The sequence below is a fragment of the Lycorma delicatula genome, chromosome 2 (assembly GCF_047948215.1).
Source record: "Lycorma delicatula isolate Av1 chromosome 2, ASM4794821v1, whole genome shotgun sequence".
NCBI classification, from domain to species: Eukaryota; Metazoa; Arthropoda; class Insecta; order Hemiptera; family Fulgoridae; genus Lycorma; species Lycorma delicatula.
In genome coordinates, this window is record NC_134456.1 from 63523952 (window position 1) to 63548075 (window position 24124).

Genomic DNA, 24124 nt, shown 5'->3' on the forward strand with positions numbered 1-24124 from the left:
TATTCCAGTCTACGTTATCGAATGCCTTTTCTAGGTCTATAAACGCCAAGTACGTTGGTTTGTTTTTCTTTAATCTTCCTTCTACTATTAATCTGAGGCCTAAAATTGCTTCCCTTGTCCCTATACCTTTCCTGAAACCAAATTGGTCTTCTGCTAACACTTCCTCCACTCTCCTCTCAATTCTTCTGTATAGAATTCTAGTTAAGATTTTTGATGCATGACTAGTTAAACTAATTGTTCTGTATTCTTCACATTTATCTGCCCCTGCTTTCTTTGGTATCATGACTATAACAATTTTTTTGAAGTCTGGCGGAAATTCCCCTTTTTCATAAATATTACACACCAGTTTGTATAATCTATCAATCGCTTCCTCACCTGCACTGCGCAGTAATTCTACAGGTATTCCGTCTATTCCAGGAGCCTTTCTGCCACTTAAATCGTTTAATGCTCTCTTAAATTCAGATCTCAATATTGTTTCTCCCATTTCATCCTCCTCAACTTCCTCTTCTTCCTCTATAACACCATTTTCTAATTCATTTCCTCCGTATAACTCTTCAATATATTCCACCCATCTATCGACTTTACCTTTCGTATTATATATTGGTGTTCCATCTTTGTTTAACACATTATTAGATTTTAATTTATGTACCCCAAAATTTTCCTTAACTTTCCTGTATGCTCCGTCTATTTTACCAATGTTCATTTTTCTTTCCACTTCTGAACACTTTTCTTTAATCCACTCTTCTTTCGCCAGTTTGCACTTCCTGTTTATAGCATTTCTTAATTGCCGATAGTTCCTTTTACTTTCTTCATCACTAGCATTCTTATATTTTCTACGTTCATCCATCAGCTGCAATATATCGTCTGAAACCCAAGGTTTCTACCAGTTCTCTTTATTCCGCCTAAGTTTGATTCTGCTGATTTAAGAATTTCCTTTTTAACATTCTCCCATTCCTCTTCTACATTTTCTACCTTATCTTTTTTACTGAGACCTCTTGCGATGTCCTCCTCAAAAATCTTCTTTACCTCCTCTTCCTCAAGCTTCTCAAAATTCCACCGATTCATCTGACACCTTTTCTTAAGGTTTTTAAACCCCAATCTACATTTCATTATCACCAAATTATGGTCGCTATCAATGTCTGCTCCAGGGTAAGTTTTGCAGTCAACGAACGATTTGATTTCTAAATCTTTGCTTAACCATTATATAATCTATCTGATACCTTGCAGTATCGCCTGGCTTTTTCCAAGTGTACACTCTTCTATTATGATTTTTAAATTGGGTGTTGGCAATTACTAAATTATACTTCGTGCAAAACTCTATAAGTCGGTCCCCTCTTTCATTCCTTTTGCCCAGCCCGTATTCACCTACTATATTTCCTTCCTTGCCTTTTCCAATGCTTGCATTCCAATCTCCAACTATTATTAAATTTTCATCTCCTTTTACGTGTTTAATTGCTTCATCAATCTCTTCGTATACACACTCTACCTCATCATCATGATGGGTGCTTGTAGGCATATAGACGTTAACAATCGTTGTCGGTTTAGGTTTTGATTTTATCCTTATTACAATGATTCTATCGCTATGCGTTTTGAAATACTCTACTCTCTTCGCTATCTTCTTGTTCATTATGAAACCTACTCCTGCCTGCCCATTATTATAAATGCCTAGATATAGGCATTTATAATTTCAAACATTTTAATACTTTCTGCATTCTTAACTACACAACATTCAAACATTTGACTCACCTAGAAAGTTTTCTGCTATATTTCGCCTGTGGAGCGTCCCTCTTAATGTTCAATAATAATCGGCCAGCATGTTAAGATTCCATTTTCCGTGATACTTCTTTTCCATGGCTGAAATCTGCTGATGAAAGTGTTCGCCGTGCTCATCGCTCGGTGCACCAAAAGATTTTCCGGGAAGAGATCTAGGTGCGACTGCAGGAAGTGTACTTTTAAGAACATCTTACAACCCAAATTTTTATAAGGTGTTATAAGATCGTTGACAATAACCACGTTAATTTTCTGCCATTCAATTTCCGAAAAATACTCTTAGTAACATTTTTGAATGCTTGCCAAGCTGCTTTCTCCAGTGAATTCAATAGTTCCTCAAACTTTTCATAATGCATTAGTGATCGTATTTGTGAGCCCACAAATATTTCTTTAATTTTTGCATCACTAATCTTAAAAATTTCTGTTTTAAGTACATGAAACCAGGAGTATTGTTATGACCTTGACGAAATTCTTCATTAGTCCTTGTTTGATGTGTAACGGAGGTAGATTCACATTTTTAGGATTACACAAAGGACCATGTTTCACATTTTTCTGTTCAGGAATGAATGGAGTTTACGCCATTCTTTTCTAATGAAATGGTTTTTTTCTGTCCCTATTATCCTATTCACATAAAAAAACAACAGTACTTTGTGTAACCAAGCTGTAGACCATGAATAAGTGCAGTTACCTTCAAATCACCACAAATATTCCATTCATACACGGCATATACAATACACTGGATATACATGCTTTTCCAATACAAATTTAAAGTTTTCATATGTTTCTTTCATATTAGAACAGAGCCACAGGTACTGATGACAATTTGTTGCAATTATGCAGAAGCACAATCTTTAAACTAACTTTAGAGGAATCGATGAACAATCGCTATTCTGTTGGGTTATGTCCATTACAAAGTGTCTCCATAAGAAAAGAGATGTCATTGCAAAACACTAGGTCATTTTCTTTAGAAAAATAGTCATTGAATTCAGAATGACGATTACAATAAGTACATATCTTTGAGAAGATTCCAACCTTTTAGCCGTGAAGCAAGCATTTCAGACTGTTTTATAGATAAGAAATTTTAAATCTCGTATGAGATCGTTAAGATTTTCTTGAGTCGGTAAATGAGGCTCAGATTAACTGATTTGTTCAAAAGTTTTATCATCAGAATCTGTTTATTTTTCTTCCTTTGAAATTTGATTTTCTTCTTTACAGATTACAAGTTAGGGTACACCACTGTATGTTTTGATTTTGACGTAATCCCTTTAATGTTTGTTAAGCAGAAATAACAATCAGAAGAGTGATCTTTGGGTTCCCTCCAAATCACAGGGATAGCAAATGGCATTTGGTGTATGCCATTTTTCCATGCAGTGAGAAGCCTAGAAAACGATAAACAAAAGATGTGTGGAGTCCAGGCCCTTGTTTGGTCTCCGACTTTACACCCAAAATGAAGTTCATAACACTTTTTTACTAATGGAGTAAGGTTTCGTCTTTGGGGCTTGAGCGTCACTTCACCACCACATATAACAAAAATTGTAATGATGATGATTGTTTAATAATCGAAATGGGCATTTAGTTTTAGATTTTAAGTAAACGTTTTGCTGCTTAAATAATATGTTGATTCTTTTAATTTTTTTCAGAATTAATAAAAGGTTCTTATTTGAAACCATTTTATTATCGAATCGGGATATTTTAAATGAGTTAATTTTTTCTTTGTTATTTGGTAAAAGTCAAATTTTCTTTTTATACGCTTACAAAGACAACTGTATGTTTTGGTAAAAATTTACGCAGTTACTAATGCTGTTCAGCATCGGGTTATTTAACATTTATTTTTGTAACTTAATATCTGAAGTAATTTTTTCGTTCATAAAATCCTTTGATTATTTTATTTTATTTTTAACAAACAAAACAATATAGGCCAATTTAAATTTTAATGAATATTTTTCTTATCATATTTCATCTTTAACGATGTAAATCCAGAGTGTAGTCAATATTTTTTCGTGCAATAAGTACATCGTAAGTATTAACTTAATTATTTAGTAATGTATATAAAAATATATATCCCTTATCTTATTCATACTTAGGCCTGTATTAAAAAGCTTCGTATAATGATAAAATCGGTCTGTGTCAGGTTACCGACAACTCTAGTCTATATTTTATAACTGTTTTATACACATTTTTTTTTTATTTTATAAAAGGAATATATAAATAACGTCTCAGATGCGATTCAGTAAAGAATGATCGTAAGCAGGAAGAAGTATATACGACCGACACGAGCGGGGCACAAAATATCTCCAATGACCTCGCGTCGCTTTGTAGTACGTGAATCGAAAAATAGATGATATATAAAGTGGAACAGAATGAATTTGCTCTAAATAAATAATACCGTAGAATTTGCACATCTAATAATTTTAGTAAAATAAAAATAAAAATTAAACTGGAAAAAAGAACAGTTTATTAAACATTTATTCTCTTTATAATTCAGTATTGAAAACTGTTCATCATTAAAAGACTACAATTGTAAATTATTCTAGAAACATGTTTGTTTGGAGAGAGTTTAGTAATTTCACCTTACGCTTCTTTTACTCCCCCTTCCGCTCCGTAATCATCCTCATCTCTATTTCTCCCCGGTCTACTATCTTGCCAACGAATTTTGAATACGGTAACGGGATAAGGAAGCTAATGATGGTGAAGTGTGCCGATAAGTTTACAACTTTCAAAGTTCGTTTCTTACCGACTCACCTAATCAATGATGTAGAGATAGACCTCTCCCCTCTCTACTTCGGCAGAGCATTTATAAATTTCCAAAGCATCTTTTCCTTTAAACTTTCATACAAACTTTATTACACATCCAAAAGAGCTGTTTCAATAGAGAACAAGATATTTTCCTTTAAAAGAGTTAAGATTTGAAGAGTTGTTTAGAAATTTTAACCTTCTGTTTTTAAGGATAAAAAGATCCGTTACAAGGTTACTTACGCTTAACTCATTATTATTTCTAAATTAAATATAATTTTATAGTAGACTCATCGACATAAAAGGGAAAATATTGTTAGTATTTAATAACTTATTCTCTTTTGTTATTACCATTATTTTTTTAGTTTACGTATAATAAATCTAATGAACTTAAAATAATCGTCAGTACCTTCTACTTCTAATTCATTCATTCAAAAATTTGTCTTTTCTCATCCTTTTCGATAAAAGTGATTATTGAATCCAGTCAGTTTTGTTTCCGAAGAATTTTATCATAAAAAGTACATCTATTTAATTAGTAATCACTCAAAATTTAGTATTTTTCTCCTCTGTTTTTTAATTATTATAGTCCCATTTTTCGAATTATTAGCATCTTTGAGTTTTATATACCAATTACGCAAACGTTTTTCTTATTGAAGGTTTCACGACTTAGTTGTCATCAATTAGCTGTTAAACAATGAATCCACAGGTCTCTGTACAATATTCGTGAAATGCTGCTCAGTGAGCTGTGCTCACTCGTTTCAGCCGTCTTAGTATCTCTTGAGCCTCTATTTAACCAGCCTACGTGGTTTAGCTTTACGTGCAAGGATAAAATATGCTCATATCTACCGTTCGACTTTTGCTAACACAGTGATGTGCCTGTGTTTATCTTACAGTTGTTTAATCTCCAGTTAAATAATTAGTGAATTCTTTTTTCATACGTAGATACTAATCTACGTTATTACTATACAAAGAAATTTGTGAACCTAAAATTCACTCCACTATATAACTGTTGTTCATATACTTTATGAAGCGTTAAACTTCTACAATAATTTTCTTATGGAATAAAAAGGCGAAGAAATTAAATGGTTATCAAATTTATATGTTTTTTCTCTTTTTATGGTGGGCATCATAAAGAGAACTTTCATACCCAGCGTCTTGATATTTGTAGTAAACATTATCTGTTTTATGTATTTAATATTCATGATAAAATAAGTTATATGTTAGAAACGAGTAGGCATGTATGTGTGTCCATGCAGGCATCCATACAATACAAGTTTTCATCTTGAAAAAATATATAATAATAAGAAATTTCGTAAAAATGGTATTTTTCAAAAAAATTTATTATCGCATCATTTATATTGTTTTGTTTTTGTTAATTAGTTACGTAAACTTTCACTATTTTAATAAATTTTGTAAAATGTTGCTGCACAAATCATTGATTGATTTAAGGAAATCAATATACGAAAAATGTGTGGTTTATTTGACTTTCAGCGAATTTAAAATCTTAAGTGGAATATAATTCATATATAATTTTATTAGATCAGAGAAAACTCCTGAGCAATTCCCATATAAGAATTCGTCAAAGGCTTTAGAAAGGGCAAATAAAAACAAATTAAATATTCAGTGTGTAGTTTATCATCTCATTATAATCAATAATCAGTTTTATTTTTTGCTGTGATTGTATTTTAGTTGGTAACTTCTCTTTACTGCTTGGAGTTCTGTTCTACAAGCACAGAAAATTGGCTCCTCTATGATAGTCTATTCTGAGTTTTCTCTTTTGGTAAATATATATACATTCCTCTTTTATATGATCCAGAAATTTATTCCTTTTTTTATTTTTTTAATGCGTACTTCAATTATTTAATTTAAATTGTCCCTCAAAAAATTTCGGTTCACTTTACGAACCAACTCACAATACAACTTACAATAAAACTTACTCGATTCTTACCCTGTTGGATTACCTTATTTTTAGTATTTTTCTTTTTTTTTATCTATCTGTAATGTTTTTATCTTCTCTATCACACTTCTTCCTTGAGTCCAAATCCCGCAATTATCTTTACTTTTCAAAAATAAACTTTCCCTAAGTACCATGTTGTTATCAATAATTATTAATTTCCTGTTATTTGCCCCCTTTGTTAACATTTTCCAGATTTTAACTTAACTTTCTTACTAAATTTCTTTTAATTTAGGTAAGTTCATGTCGGTGTAATAAAATTATACGTAAAAATATCGGTAATTTTTTCCGTAATCTTATATTTAGGTTTTTATTTTACCACATTTTTATTACTTTTTGACATTAATGTTATTTCACATCCTTTTTATTGATGGTTTTATGATTTTAGAATTTAATCTATTCTAAAGATGAATGTTATATTAGTTTTAGTTGTAAAAGAAATTTCTATGTAAAATTTCTTTAAAATTCTGTGTTCTTCAAAGAATGTTTTATAATCAGGTTTTTTCTTGAGCTGAATCTAATAAGCTATTGTGATTTACATATAAAGTGGTGGGAAGACCAATGATAGTCGAATGGCTTAAGAGTGTAGTAAGTCATAACTCGACCCTAGCAAACGTTATCCTTATTCAGGGTGACTTTGAAATTGGTAGCTTAGTGACAATCCTAGAGGGATAATGCTTCCTCCAACTAACTTTACCATAGCATGTTCCATCATCTAAAATTAATTAGCACATCGGAGTTTGATCTATGAAATTTAATTTATCGTTTAGTTTTATCGTTTGTATCGGGTTAAATTATATTATAATAATTTTTCAATTGTAAATTTTTTAATAATTAATCTTTAAAATTCATATAACGATTAAATTAAAAATATTATTCCAATTAATTGAAACATCCTGGATATATCGTAGTTTGCTTTATAAACTAGTCTATTTGTAGTAAAATAGTTTAATTAATAGACTATTAGGATAATAAAATCTAATAAGATTTATGTTAATGCAATATCTAAACGAATATAAATTTTAAAAACTACTCGATAATTGAAAGTGAATGGCCCTATTGAGTTTCACATCAGTTTTATGTTGAACTTAAACTTCTCTCTATGTGGTTAATAAAAAAGATTATGTGAACCTTCAGCTTTTTATGAGTTGTGCGTTTAACTGAATGAAGTCTATTGACTTTGTAACATCATGAGGCCTTTATATTTTATTTTGAACATTTTGGCTCTTTATTATTTTTCTTTGTTTCAAATAATTGCTCTCTTCCTCCTTACACCATATTTATTATGAGTTGCATTTATTTTTTTTAGTTTTTAAGTTTCTTAATTCTTTTTATTTCTAATATTAGTTTTTTTTACTTATGAAACTTTTTTCTTTTTTTTATTATTGTTCCAAACTTAATTTTTACACATTTTCGATCATTTTATCACAAATTTAAATATTTATTTTAAAAAAATGATCTTTTATCTGCTTTTTTTGAAAAGAAAAAGATTGATGCAAAAAAAAGACTAAAGATACAATTCATCCATGTCTTTTTCTTATCGTAAATCATACCTATGAAATATTTTATCGGTATATCGATGGAAAAGAAACAAAATATCGTAAACCTTTTTAACAAAACAAATTTTTAATTTAATTTTTTTTTTTTATAATAAATATTTATTATTTTTAATATTTTAATAAATAAAACCGATTTCCATAAACCGCAATAAAATACAACAAAATAATAATGTTTTTTTGTTGGATTTTTCATTTAGAAATTAGCATCTAACTAAAAATCAACAACCAAAGACATAACAAACCTTATTTTGACGTCAATTCAAATATAAAAAAATTTAAGCATGAACTGAAAGATTTCATAAAAGTCGATTTACCCTTTTTAAGAGTTTATGTTTAAGTATTTTATGTCTTTTAGTTTTATTCCTATTTAAAATGGGAATAAGCTTTCAAAAAATGTTCTCGTGAAACAAACGTGAGAAACCAACTTTTGATATAACAAATAAAAGAAATGCCTAAAATGATGTTCACTCCTACCGAGTCTAAACTCTGGAATGACGAATTAGCCATTATTTTATTATCCTTTCTCTTCCAACTAATTTTCTTCAGAGAATAATTTAAATATGAGAATGACGCCATGTAACCATAATTCAATAATAAAAATAAAGTAATAGGAATGATAAGAAAGAAGACGGAAAAAAGTTGCATAACTTTCCCGGTGAAAACGAGAACTTTAATTGATACCAAAATTAAGTGGAATCAGTGATCAATATGCAGAAAACATAGTAGCAATTTTTTTTTTTAAATGTGTTAATCCAGTCTGAAGATGTCAAGCAAAACGACAACTGATCAAAAAAGCAAGAAAGTTAAGCTTATTTCCTTCCTTCCCCCTTTTAAATGAAATTGTCTAAACAAATAAACAAAGTGACTTAGCAGTATTATGAAATCATCAAATTAGTACAAGAACATGACTTTGAGTGTAGAAACGACAAAAAGGGTTTTTTCTTCCACTCATTTTTTGGGGTTTAAATAAGAGTAAAATCTATCAGAAAGAACTTTAGCTACCAATGAGACAATCAATTATTTGAAAGATTTACCTACTTTTTGATTAAGATTTTTAAATATGATCTGATTATCACTGCCCCCTCTTCCGATTGTGATCAAAATGAAATGCACCTATGCTCCATGTTCGGAAATTATGGGCCAAATTCATCAAATCTGTCCATCCAGTTCGCAGATACCAAGCAATAATCAGGCCAACTTACGTACATACACATAAATATTACGTACGTGTCAATAAATATTCTTCCAGAGATTTTCAGTGCTTTTTATGTTTTTTTGGTTTGAGGAGAGTTATGAAACATCAAAATCTGCGAAAACTCGAACATGCAAAATTTTATCCTATTACGTTCTCTTAAGTAGTATATTGAACATACACACTATACAACTATATAGCTGAGAAAGTAACACGGAAAAATATTTTTAATTTCTCTATTTAGGCAATACAGTCCTTCGTTAAAGAATTTACTACTAATCTGGATAATACTTAGGTATAATAGGATTACCAAACGAACGTTTTCTAGGAAAAAGAAGAATCATTAAAATCAATCTCTTTGAAGAGAAGTAAGATACACATTATAAAAGGTACACATTATAGTAAGGTACACATTATAAAAAATGTGTATGGGTCAAACTGATAATTTCCTTCTTTTTGGAAGTGGGTTAAAAAAAATTACGTCCAATTCAGAAACCATTAATCATTCTAAATAAGACTTGTATCACTTAACGGAAAGATTTGCAATAAGATTTTAAGAAAACAATAATCTGGAAGTTAATAATAATAAAACGACGAACTGGTTTTGTTGTCGATATCTAGGTAGCTTTTCAAGTAATCTTATTATTACATTACGCCTATTACATTTTCGCTGATCATACCATTAACTTATTTTATTTATAATTAGCTGCTCGGCCGCTTCGCCGGACCTCCCAGCCAGGCCTCGCTTCGCTCGGCGCTTTGGTTTTCCAGGTTTTCCAAAGTCGCAATTGACGAATATTTATTCAAAAATAGTAATAGAAAATTTGAAAAAGTAAAAGAAAAGAGCTGAAACATATTAAAAAGGTAGAAATCAACATTAAAAAACTTTTATAAGGTTGTAAATCCACACGTGTATTAATAAAATCGCCCATTACTCTAACTGATAGAAAAGCTAAAATATCCGGAAAAACAAAGTATTGGAGATAAATTTAAGAAGAATTGAAATGAGAACTTGAGTAGAGAAAATGTCTTAATTTGAATAATTGTGTAGAAATTGAATACTGCATAAAGCTATTTATTAAACTTTTCAAGCATGCGAACAAATAAATGAAAAAATGTCAAAATTGTAAAAAAATTAACTTTTACACGTATTACTCGATGTGGTGTGCAAAGTTTTAGACAAATCTGTCCAGTAGATCTCGAGTTAAGTTGGAACAGACAGACAAACAAACATTGATTTTTATATATATATATATATATATATATATATATATATAGATGAAAGAAAGAAAAGAACCAAAATTTTTAGTCATATTTACGTGATTTACCGAGTTTTTTCTTTATTTATCTGTACATTCATGTGTAAAGAAAGTGTCTGCGTGTTTGTATTGATGTCCTACTAAATCTCAATATTCCTTGGACAGATTTGAATCATTTTATCTTTTTATTTATTAAAATTTGAAACAAATTTTAAAAAAAAAGTTTAATTTTTGAGTATTATCTTAAACCGAAAGCTTGTCACGTTTTAATTTAGCTCCTTTCGTAGTGATTATCTGAATCTTGATTAAACAGGATTTTGTGACCAGCATAAGAATTATTTGTGTGACTGTTTGTTTCTTTTTTGTGCAGGAATCACGCATGAAGATTTTAATAAAATTTGAAGTTCGTATCATTTTTAGTTCTATGAAATATTATCTACTACGTCTTAAAATGATTACCAACCGAGAGTGCCTATGAAAATAATTATTATTTTTAAATCTTTTTTTTAATTTTGAACTAAAACTACCTTCCAGTGGGAATATATTTTATAATTTACTCGCATAGGAAATTTTACTTGTAGTTTTCATTTGATGCAGTTATTCATTCCTGAAGATATTACTACATTATGCTATATTGCTAGTTTTGTAAAATTCAACCTATTAAACAAATTTAATGGGAATTTAAAAAAAAAATTACACTGCATTTCCATTTTTCCATTTATAAAAACAGGTTTTATAATCTAATCGCTGGGAATGAACTTTAATAAAAGATTTTATTGGGAAAATAATTAAAACAAGTTACATTTAAAAGATATTTCGTAAACACCACCAGTTTATAGTATAATGCTTTTGACCGCTGTTGCCAAAGTTAACTACTTTCTTTTTTCTCTCCCACAATATCCCTCTTTCCATTCTCTCACATTTGCGCACGTGTGTATGTACGCTCATAAAGAGCGACCAACACTCTAAAATATACAAATTATTCTGTACCTCATGTCATTTGCTGAGTTCATGCTTGCGAAATGAACATTATAATTCATCTTGCAGTATTGTATTGTGTAAGATAAATGCTTTTTTCTAAGCTTTTTAAACAATATAGTACTTAAAATGTCAATTTTCCTCTCCTTTCACTATGTATTTCTTTCTTTTAAATATTTATAAAATGATTTGTTGGTTGATTTAATGCTGTATAGACACTAAAATATAAGATGAAGAAAAATAAAATAATCACAGGGAGCAAGTTAGGGCCATAGCTTAGACGACTAAAGATTTTCAGAAGAAAGATAGTTTTACAATCGCTTCACCGGTGATTTGCAGTGAGCGGCTGAGCAACGCCGTATTCACACTAGTTTCGTGATCGCTAAATTCGACAAACAAGACACTCTTTTTGTCTCAAAAACCAGTAGCCGTAGCTTCTTTACCGACCTTTAACAACACCAAAACACCAAGGTCAGTTGAGATCAGGGTTTGTAGCAGGCAGACGTTTTTCCTTGCGTTTGGCGGTTAACATCTTTGACGCCTGTCCTGCACATAATTTTTAATAGCCCAATTTTTCAATTAAAAATTCATAGATCAAAGATTGTGGAACACCAGAAAACGGCAAAGACGATAGGCACGGTGAAGCGCCGGTTTTCACGAATTTTTTCGTCGACTTTTTATAAAATTTTGCTTTAATACCTATGGCCGGCCGTCCCCAAACGAAAGAAACCACTGTCTTACTTTAGCGTCACAAATTTTCCCATGAATTTCAGTCGCAGAATCTTTTTTGTCGTCAAAAATCGCATTACTTCTCGTACTTCACAATCGGCGGGATCAAGAATTGTGTCAGTTGATATAAATGGATGAATTGACAACTGACAACAAAATTACCACACTGTTGTTGGTAAGAACTGACTTTCAATTGAAATAAAAGAGCTACGGAAGCGCCATATGTTCACACAGTGTATATAGGTGACAAATTAAAAACGGATCGTATGTTAAAAGCACGCCTCCTGTCTTCATATCTCAATTACTGGTGTTGCATTATGTATTCAGAAACTGTGCATTTTTTTAAAGATTTTACTTTGTAAAATTTTCTGATTTTCTAATTTATTTATATAATTTTATAAAAATTTGTTTCTGTGAAAGATTACAAAAGAACTTCACATTTACATCTAAGTATACATAAATGGAATATTTATTCCATTTACCTATACTTTGAAACAATTAATTATAACAATTTATTTATAAATTTAACAATTAATTATAATTTTTTTTAATTGTAATTAGATTTGGACGAGATACACCTAATAAAGAATCCCCCTCAGTTGAGAATTGAGACTTGAATGGGTAGAAATGTGTTTAGTTTTATACTATTTAATCGATTTTCGTCTTTTATACATAGTGTTCAGAAAGTATCGCAACCTTATGGAAAATAAGATGTTCCTTATGGAATAAGTTACAACAGTTGTTGAAAGTGACCTCCATTATGCGATTTACTTAATTAAATACGACATTATTATTGCATGCTCGTTAGACCAAAAACAATCATAGAGTTCAGCCTCATCTGGCGTTGCAGATGACACGAACCACTGACAGAAAGCTCACAGTTTCCAGTGTCTGCAAATAACAAATCTTTAAAAAGTATTCTGTACGGATGCATCATCCACAGTGTCATGTGGGCACTACCGACGGAGAAACCAGCCGGGCTAGATAGGAGTCGCACAAATTTATTGGGAGTAACAGAATATGCAGCTTGCCCATCGTTTGGGCATAACTGACACATCTAATGTATTAATTAATGTATTTAATAATTTTCATTTCATCTTACATTTCAAGGAATTGTCTATATATTACTATATTTATATATATAAAACTAACCTCATAATAAACTAATAGTTAAATTTTCTTTAATGATATAATATTAATTAGATTTCTTTTTAAACAGTGATTATAATGGCGAACTAATTGTTATTTTATATTTATACTAGCTGTAGGGCGGAATGGGATTATTAAGTGACCACCAGGAGACATGTACTAACGAATCGGGATTTTCCGCTAGTGATCGGTACATTCCGGTTCTAAGCTAAGGGGGACGCGCGCGCACACACACACACACACACACACACACACACACACACACACAAGTGTCGTTTAGTAGGATAGTATTATATTTATTTTATATGTTGTTATTTTTAATAATTAAGCCTTTTGTCGGAATAAATTTTTCAAGGTATTAACTTTGTTTTTTTTTATAACATTTTTTATTTAATTTGTAATAAATTCTTATGTGGTATCAGTTTGTTTGTATTAATATTACAGTCAATTGAAAACTACTTGATTGGCGTCAATAAACCAAGCATTACATTCTATCAAGTACAGAAGATATGATGTGTTAGCTCTAGTAGGTGTACAAAGCAAATCGTGCTTTGTACAGTTATTTATTTATTATGCTTACATTTGATCGGAATTATACATAATAACTTTAATATCAAATAATACACATAATATCCCTTGCAAACTAGTAATGATATAGTCCTTAACAGAGCTATCTTTAGTTAAATAATTGATGTGAAAATTAGAGAACAACGCGTAGATTTGTTCAGTTTTATAAATCACAGTTTTATTTTCTTAGAGAGATTAAATTTAATTTAAAACGATCGTTATAATTAATTCATTATACAGATAACTCAGAATACTTAGAATACAAAGCGTTCAAGACGTCACTGACAAGGTCAGTTTTAACTTATGTTATGATGTGTGTCCCGGAGGGTGCGTAATGCAGTTTTAATGGCTGTCTAAGTCACGTAGACAATTACATGCGGAGGTTCCTAATGGCCAACAGATGTCGCACCAAGCTTGCCACACCCCGGGAATTTCCCTAAAACGAAGAGGGAAATTTATTTATACTCTCTTTGTTTTCCAATTTTCTACTAAGCCAACAGAATGCGATCTTAACTCACAGTTAACAAATGTGTAACATTTAGTTAACAAGGAGGAAAAAAAATCTTTGTCTAAAGTACTTACCTCGTAAATATTTAGTTTGTCGTAGAGTTTTTTCTGATTATCCTTTTTTAATTATTAAAAAAAATATATTTCTATTTATTTAAATTTAATCCGCTCTGAAAAAACTTTAAAATAGTAATATAATTACTGTGGAATAAAAAATTACAAACTGCGAAGTTAAAAATGAGAAAATCGAGTTTTTATATTATAAAAATAGTAGTGAATAAAATTAAAAGAAATAACCACAAAGTATGCTTTCCTGGCATTGGTTACTTATTTTTATATAGAGAAAAATAAGATACATGAAAATAAACCAAAAAAAAAACATTTGAAGAACTCAGAGAATCGATGTTTTTTAACTTTGATCGGCTCTCCTAAACCGGGACAATTTTATTTTTTAAATGTAAGATAGCATGTACTGAGCTTAATACAAAGTGGGGTTATGTTTGCAAAATTTTGAGAAGATTGATCCCAAAAAACTATATACCCCACTCCCTGGAGGTATTGACACCAAAATTTTACCAACAAATTTCCCCATATACACGATTTTCTACAAAATTTATCAAAATCTGTTTAGTCAGTCAAAAGTTATTAAGCTACAAACATACCAACATACGTACGTACGATCGTTATTCCCCACCTTTGTATGTTTTTTGGGGTTCCTGAATCATGAAACGTTGAAAAATACAAAGCCCATACCCCATTTTTTGACAGATAAACGTACTTTTCTTGTTGCAGCATAGCTCTAGAGTTATAATTCTAGGAAAGTAAAAAGAATGCGTTTTTTTTTGCATATATATATCTATATATGATATATATCTTTAATGCTTACCAAAAGAGTGTAAATGTATGCGGTTTTTCGGAAATGTTTTTAAATAATTTTTGAAGTAAAATTTGGAATTCTATTTCAGAGTTCCAGCCTATTTACTTTCCAAAACAGCACTAAGAAATTAGTAATATATTACACCACAAAAATAAATTATTTTGCTTATTATTTTCTGAAAATTATTCATTGGTGTTTAAAATACTTAAAAGAAAGTATTACAAGTGGAAATAATAATGTCAAATTAGTTCGAAATGTTTTTAGAAATAAAACTTAATAATTGTGAATTTTGGGAATAAACGTAAAAAACTTAATAGTAAAATGTTTTTTAATTAAATCACGAAACAAAACTATTCTCTATATATAATCTATATACTATTCTATTTCTCTCTCTCTCTCTCTCTCTCTCTCTCTCTCTCTCTCTCTCTTTCACTCTCTACATATATATATATATATATATATATTATTTGGTATATTGTATTGAAATTGATACCAAATCAAAATTATTAACCTTTAATTTGGCTCCATTTTTACAGTCATAACTAAAATACCATTAACTTTCAATTTTTAGTAGTTTTTGAAGTGAGCTTAATTCTTCTTTTTTTTCTTTTTTTTTAATAAAGAGTTTTTATATTTGATTTAAATAATAATTAAACATATTTATTTTTGCCGTCGAATAGTTCTCTCTTGTCTCGTAGAACATCTTCCTTTGGACAGTTCAAAGAAAATCGAATTCAGATGCGGGAAGAAAGTTGGACAATAGATGGCTTTATCGCCATGAGTAAAGTGTGTATTAAGTTATTATTTATGTGCACGAAAATCGAGTGTTCTAATAATAATTTTTTTATTTGTATGTATTAATCTACAAAGGAATGCAAAATACAAGAAACGTACAGTTTGAAAAAAAAAAGGTATATGGAGAAATGACTGTGGAGAAATAATGTACCGCTTAATATTAATAATAAACGGGGTAAAGCTCTATAGAATACGGGTAGTAAATTTTTGTTTTATCTGTAACTTTCAAATAGTTTCTTTGACACTTGACGTAAAAATACTTTAAGTAACACAAACATATTAGGTTTACCCTAATAATAAGTATTGTTATACGCTAACAATCCAATTACGAGCAACCAATTTACAAAACCACACACAAATAAAAGACATATTCAGATCTGTTTATTAACCACATTTCTTTTTTGTTAAAAAAAATTTCCACTTAATTATTTGAAATAGACTTACGATTATCGATCAAAGATGACCATCGTCAAGAAATATAAAAAAAGATCTTAAACGATAAATTTGATTGTAAGACTTGAATGCGGGTTGTGTTAAGTACCTTTTGAAGTAAAAAATTATAATTTTTGAAACCCTTAACAATGTTATTTTCCATACATATTTTATTTGGATGATATAAATAAAAGTATTTGTTTTATATTTAAGAAATTAATTATATATATATACAGAAGAATAAATTTTTATTCTTTATGATTAACCAGGTAAAACAGTTATTGCAATTCCACCGATTTTTCTTGATGGAGTGATATTGTCTCAGTCTTTCGTCTGGAAAAAAATTAATGCTGTTCTAATACATAATATATTAGGTTTATTGTGAAAGTTTATTATTGTCCAGTATTGCTTTCTGAATTATTATATTACTCTAAAATCCAGTAGTTCTCTCTTTTAGACACTTGAAGTTTTGAGCGTATATGTAAACTTTTAGTACAATTTTAATTTTGTTTTTTGAGATTCTGTAAATTTGAAATGTTCAGTTGAAAAGTTCCAAATAAAAAGAGTTATTAAAAAACATTTAATCATAAAAAAAGAATAATGGGAAAAAACGGACAAAAAATAATAAAGTGCAGCGTATATGTTTTTTTTTCTGGGAACAAAATAGTAAAAAAAAAATTACTTCGCTGGAAAAGCTGCATGAACGGAATAAAATCAAATTATAAAAATAAAATATAGTTTAATTAAAAAAACTAGGTATACTAATTTACTAATTAATAAACAAAATCTGTTATAACACTGAAAAATATTTAAATCTATAACTATTTCCCGATATGGTTTTGTGTTTATTAAAATTTCTTCCTATACTTTTAATTTAATTCGAGGTGGGAAAAATTTATGGATGTCAAAAAAATTATGATAGATAGTTAGAAAACTGATACTTACTGTTGATGTACAGCCACGTTAACCACATTGCGATAAAAATGCTAAACTTAATGTTGATAAATTGCATGAAATTGAGCGCATCATAGTGTTAAATTTATCAAGGGAATTTTTAACGCAGAAAATAAAGTATGTTTATAATATAAATTATGTATAAATACATATATTTTTATTGAACATTTTGAAATTTATATATTTATTTAAAGATAAAAATTACAATTGTAAATATAGTAAATGCAATTTTTTTTACGAGAAAGTTAATTAATGTCCAGTTTATTATTACAAGTGTAATTCCAAGTTTAAAGGGTTAAAATGGAGGAAGAATGAAATTTACTTTTTCTTTAATTTCACTGTGAAAAATGAAGATATCAACTTGATTTTTGGTTTGTGTAATATTCATATTAATATCAAAAAAATAATTTCTAAATTTTATCTAAAAACCATTAATGGTTTTTTGGATTTCGATTTTTTAAGGGGTTCGACGAAGTAAGGCGCGGCGGCTCAACCAATACAGCCACTGTTGGTGGCGACGCGACTGAGTGCATCTGCCTTCGGTTACTTGACTAAAACACAAAAAAATAAGAAGTAATTGAAAAAAAAAAAAGAGAAACGAGTTACGTTCACTTCCTAGTGGTGTTTGTCGTGTAACGGTAAGAAATGGATATTTTTACCCGTACGAATTACGGGTAACCGGTTATAACTAATATCTTCAAGATGGAGGTCGACTGTTTTGAAGCCTACTAACTTAAAATTAAGGTTTTTTTTCCTCCGGGACTACCGTTATTGTATGTTTATTTATTTTTATTATTCTTACAAGCATGAGTTTAATAAACACAGGGAGTCCAGAGGCAGAGCCCCCGACCGGCTAAACATTCTCATGTAGCGCGGGCGAAGCCACGAAGCTTCCTCCATTTTAACCCTTTAAACTTGGAATTACAAAACATCCTTTCTTAGTGTGCACATATACCGTCAGAAGAATGATTACAAATTTTCATTAATTTACCTTTAGTACGAATAGTTTTAGCTAGACGTCGATAAATCAGTCACGGGTCATGTTCTTTTATACTTATATATATGGGTGTTATTATTATTTTAAGTAAATTTTATGAATGTAATAATAAACTGGACATTAATTAACTACTTCTACTTGTCAGTAGTACATAAATATGGATATATAAAACATATTGTGAATGATTATCAACGCCCAGCAAAATCTACTGAAGATAAATTTGATGAAAATTTGTATACACTACTCTTAGACTAAGTGCACACTTGGAGAGGAGTTTTTAAAATTCCGAATTTTAAGGGTTGATGGAATCACGATGAAATTTACAATTTTGTCCATTTTGCTCTCGTTTTCTTCTTTCTTTTCACTTCAAATTTCGTGTTCATAATTTTGTTTCTAACCTTTTCTCTTTCTCCCATCAGTTCCCTGTTGATTCTTGTTTGTCTTAGGCTCTCTTCTACTTCATGATGCCAATTAGTTTTCTTGATTGAACCGTTCACTACATCAAAGATCCTCTTCGTGAGTCCGTCGTTCATTTGCTGTATGTGCTCGTACAATGTTAGTCTGCGTTTTAATAGTGCGTTTTAATAGTGTACATCTAGCATGGAAGTAGCCTATAATTTGTTATATATATACACACATATATATATATATAGCTTTTTAAGAGTTTTATTTTAATATCCTTGTTTATTTTAATTATTAAAATAAAATAAAATAATTTTAATATTTTTTGTTTAAAATAATATTGTAAAAATATAACGAATGAAAACGTCTTGCGAAAATTATTTGAAATGAATTTGTTTTAATTATTTAAACTAAGACAACTCGTTTTTATGAAATTTTTAGAAGGTTCAGTTAATCAAAATGTGATAGGTTTAATGTATTTATCTCAATTAGATACTTATGATCGCTTCTTTATTTTATTAAGCAGTTAATAAAAAAATGTATAAACAAGAATACTGAAAACTAGTTGTGGCAGAGTCGGCCATCCGGCGGTGTTTAGTAACTTCTAGATTAAAAATATATGAGCAGCATTTTCCAATGTATTTCTACGTAGGTAGATAAATTTAATTATTATTACGGCATAGTTACGACAATTAAATCCTATATTTTACTTAACCATTACATTCAAAATTATACTAAAACCAAATTACATACAATATAACATAAACTAACATAAAAAAAGAAAGTTTTTCCTTTTAACTTTCTTTTACGAAGTAATGGAAGTATTGTGCTCGCAAAAAATTTCGTTTTTTCACATTTCATCGGAAATATCCATTTTGACCATCCTGAATCCATTTTGACTAGTTTCGGCGTGACGTCTGTACGTACGAACGTATGTATCTCGCATAACTCAAAAAACGATTAGTCGTAGGATATTGAAATTTTGGATTTAGGACTGTTGTAACATCTAGTTGTGTACCTCCCCTTTTGCAATCGGTTGGAACAAAAGTGTCCTGAAAAATCAAAAGTGACCAAAAAGTCTAAAATCCAAAAAATTTGAATTTTGGGCATCAGATTTTGGATTTCATTTTTAGACATCGGTTCGAATCCTACCTTATCTCCTTTTTTTAATTTTATTTTTTTCTATTTAAATATATTGATTTATTAATAATTCTTAACCTCTGATTCCAAAGAGATTTTTACCATAGATAATAATTCAATAATAACAATAAAAAATATATAAGAAAAAAAATATTAGAAATGATTAATGAAATAATATTTTATGTACTTTTCATTTTAAAAATTCGTGTATATGTAATTTAATAGGTGTACAAGAAAGTCATGTGATGTCCACATCAGTTTTTTTATAAATTATGATAATAAAGTATATAGGCAAATAAACTCTAAATATAAATTAGTTAACAACGTAAATAAAAACCTCCAATCAATAACCCATTCACACACTCAGAACCTATGTAAAAATTAAAATGATTGTATGTAATTTGAATGTTCCATAACAATTCAGACAGCTATCCAAAAAGGTCAAATTCAGCTTGTTTGTTAACAACTTTAATATTTGATGGTAAAGCATTCTGAAATCTACAATAAATTGCATGAAATGATTATAGTTCACAGAATTTTTGTGATGCTGAATAATTATAATAGTAATAATGAACCACGCTGAATATCTCTACAACTAATTTTAGAACTAAAAATAACTGTTCCAAAAACATAAAAGGGTTGTGTATTTTTTCAGAATGTTAAGTAAATGTAACAAATTATTATGTACATAAAGTTCATTCAATTTCACTAGTTTAAGTAAGGGTTTGATTGTACTAAGTAATGCAATGGTTTCCTTTTAAGCTAAATATAAAATTTCTGTAGCGTTTATTAGCTCCCTGCGATTATTCTGCAAGCTCCATACTCACGTAATTGATTACTGTGTCGTTGTTACTGTATTGAAAGGAAAAAACAATTATTAATTTAATATTAAAATTTAATAATTCTCTTCAATAAGTGACAATACCAAAGCTTCTTCTGCAGGACTCAACAAGCTGTTCCGTTCATCCTAATAAAATGTTCATATTCATATCCACATTTGTCACAGAATCATTTGTCATAGAATAGTATATTTCATCTATAACTGAAAATGTAGGGTATAAATTTATGTTTCACATTAAATTACAACAGCTAATAATCATTTATTTGATTTTATCTTCTTTTACTGGAAACCATAATTTCGCCTGTAGTCAGCGATAGAGCCAAGATCATCATTTTACATTGCAACAGAAAGATAAAAGCGATTGAAGCGGCTATTCACCTGCAAAATACCTGCTTACAGACGATAAATGTAGTAGGTTCGGATAAATGTAGTAGCTGGTTTCCCCATTCGGTACGTTACGACTCAAAAATACCTGGGTGTTATCCTTGATGAGAATTTTCGGTTCAAGGAACATCTACAGTACGTTACAAAAAAGGCTGCTGATGATTTTTATGGAATCCGTAGGGTCATTCGTCCCGATTGGGGATCGAATTACCGTACCACGAGTATCCTTTACAAAGATGTCAGCGAAGCTATTATGCTGTATGCTGCGCCTGTCTGGGCTCACCTCATGGCTTTTAGGTTTTGCGCGGACATTTTTCTGCGGGTCCAGCGACTCCTCTTGCTGGTTGTTATAGGCGGTTACAGAACAGTCTCGCGAGAGGCAGTCTGTGCTATAGACGGAGTCAAACCAATAGATATCTTGGCTAATGAGCGTAAGGAACGCTACATTTCCAAGGTAAATAACCAATTAACGATAGAACGAAAGTAGGAGATTGAAGACCGGGGCCTTGCATCTTGACAGGTCAGGTAGGACGAATCCGCCACAGGTCGCTACACGCATAGTATATTTCCTGTAGTGTCTAATTTAGGTGCGATTAGGTGGGTCTCCCCCAATCGGTATATTACACAGTTTCTCTCTGGGCATGGTGCCTTTCGGGCGAGTTTGGCTAGATTTCGTTTGGTGGATTCGAGTCAATACCCGGATTGTGGGACTGATGATACAGTGGACCACGTCCTCTTCGTCTGTCCCCGATACGAGGTCGAAGTTCACGAGCTGTTAGGGAACTTGAGAGAATACATTTTTTTCTGGATCTCCGTATCAGACGATAAATATAATATTGGTACTTTGTTAATATAAATTCTATCAAGTATTGGATTCAAAATTGAAGTGAAGAATAATTCAAACATCTGTTTTAACAACCATCAGCGTAAACTGCTGCCTACCAGAGATGTAAGCATCCACTCACTTATCAGCTATATATTGCACCGTGATACCCATCGGTCCAATCTTATTGGACCGATGAAAAAAAAGCAGGACTAACACAATCAAACGGTACGCTAAATTCATTGAGTATCAAGAAACTTGCTGATCTATAATATTTTCTCCGACAGTATTGATGTTTTGTTATTTACAGAGCCAGTCCCTGTGGTTAAAAGAGTGCTGTATCACTTACAAGACTGAATAACATCTACGTTTAGGTAGTCAGGAATACCGGTGAGTAGGAGTATACTCGACTAACTGATAAAGGCAATGAGAAATTACTTAACTCTTTACTGCTCATAGTAAACTTGGCATAGAATACTTGTTATTCTAGAATAAGTTTGTTATATTTCTTAGTGTTCTTAGTGATTGATGTTAGGTAGATTTCATAAGAAAGCTGCCTATTGTAATGGGTACCATGATTCAACTTCCGGAAAGTTTCGACATATCTTCGCGTTTCACATCCCTCAGACCCCAAAACAACCGTCACTTCAAAATTTTGTATATACATTTATATATATATATATATATATATATATATATATATATATATATATATTTCACTTTCTTGTGAAATATATATTTCACAAGTAATGTGATAACTGTCGTAATTTTTCGCCAATCACTTTCAAATTTATACACAAAATATAACTACCGAAAATCTCGGTCGAGTTCGGTAATGGGCAAAATCGGACCATCGGGGTGGAAATGGGCTGCTTTTTCGAAACAAAAATATCGCTTTAACTTTACTATTAAGTAAAATATGGAATTCGTTTAAGTTCCTACTACTCTTTGGATCTAAAACTTATCTAAGTAAAGTTTTTGGATATCACCAACCATTATGTGTGGAAAAAATGGGATTTTGAAGATAAAAAATATTAATACCTCCCTTAATACGCACAGTATCGAATCGCTTTAAAGTGGTCGTTAGTCCTCTAAATATTACCTTTGTTTGAAATAATTTTTGATATGACCAACCGTTACGGAAAGGGATGACGTTGCTGGAATTGTAAGAAGATGGGGCTTGTCGTATGCTAAACATGTGAAACTTTTTTCTCATGCAACCATTGTCGTATTGAGTAAATTTGAAGTTTTTCTTAAATTTAAGGTGGAAATCTTTTATATCTCCTACTTCCCCCCCCCCTACTCACTCGGGCCGGTTATCCATTTAAGTATACGCAGCCCGAGGAAGTGTCCTTTTACTCAAAGGAGGCCTCCCCACCCACCGACTGTATGTCCGGCACGGTAGGTCAGCCCCCCCCCCCCAATATCTCCTACTTATATCTCCTACTTAGCACCGATGAAATCTACTTCCGCCTTCCGGCGTGCCGAAAGGGATTTTTTTTATGTTTAGTAACCTAAAACTATTTGGTTACGGAATTTAACATTACGTAAAATAAAATTTGGTATAAAGCGTATATTCAGTTACAAAATTTATTTTTTTACTTTTTTAATAAGTTAAAAAAGTGCGTGTTTAAAAATATGCTTAAAGTTGGAATGATGCTAAAGTAAAGCACTATATGTTATTGTGTTTTAAATTATCTTATAATGTATATAATTGTATATATTACTATTTTAAGTAGTTATGTTTCATTTGTCAGCTATTATTCAAAATTCCTTGATTATTTTCCTTTATTACTTTTCTGTAATTTTGTTCGGGGTACAGTCAAAACCTTTACCTTCATTATCAGAATATTTAGGGGTTATCTCCTAATCTACTTATCCCTAATTATCTTTAAACGAAAATGAAAGGGCTTAAGTTATTTTTAATTGAAATGATTCTTTTCTATTTTATAGCCTACTGACTTGAATTATCATTATTTCTATTAAATTAGGCGTTATCAGAATTTGAATTGTTTAAAACCTTCATGTTTAGATAGTGAGTAAATGTTAAAATGTATTGTTCTAATTTTCAACAGTATCATT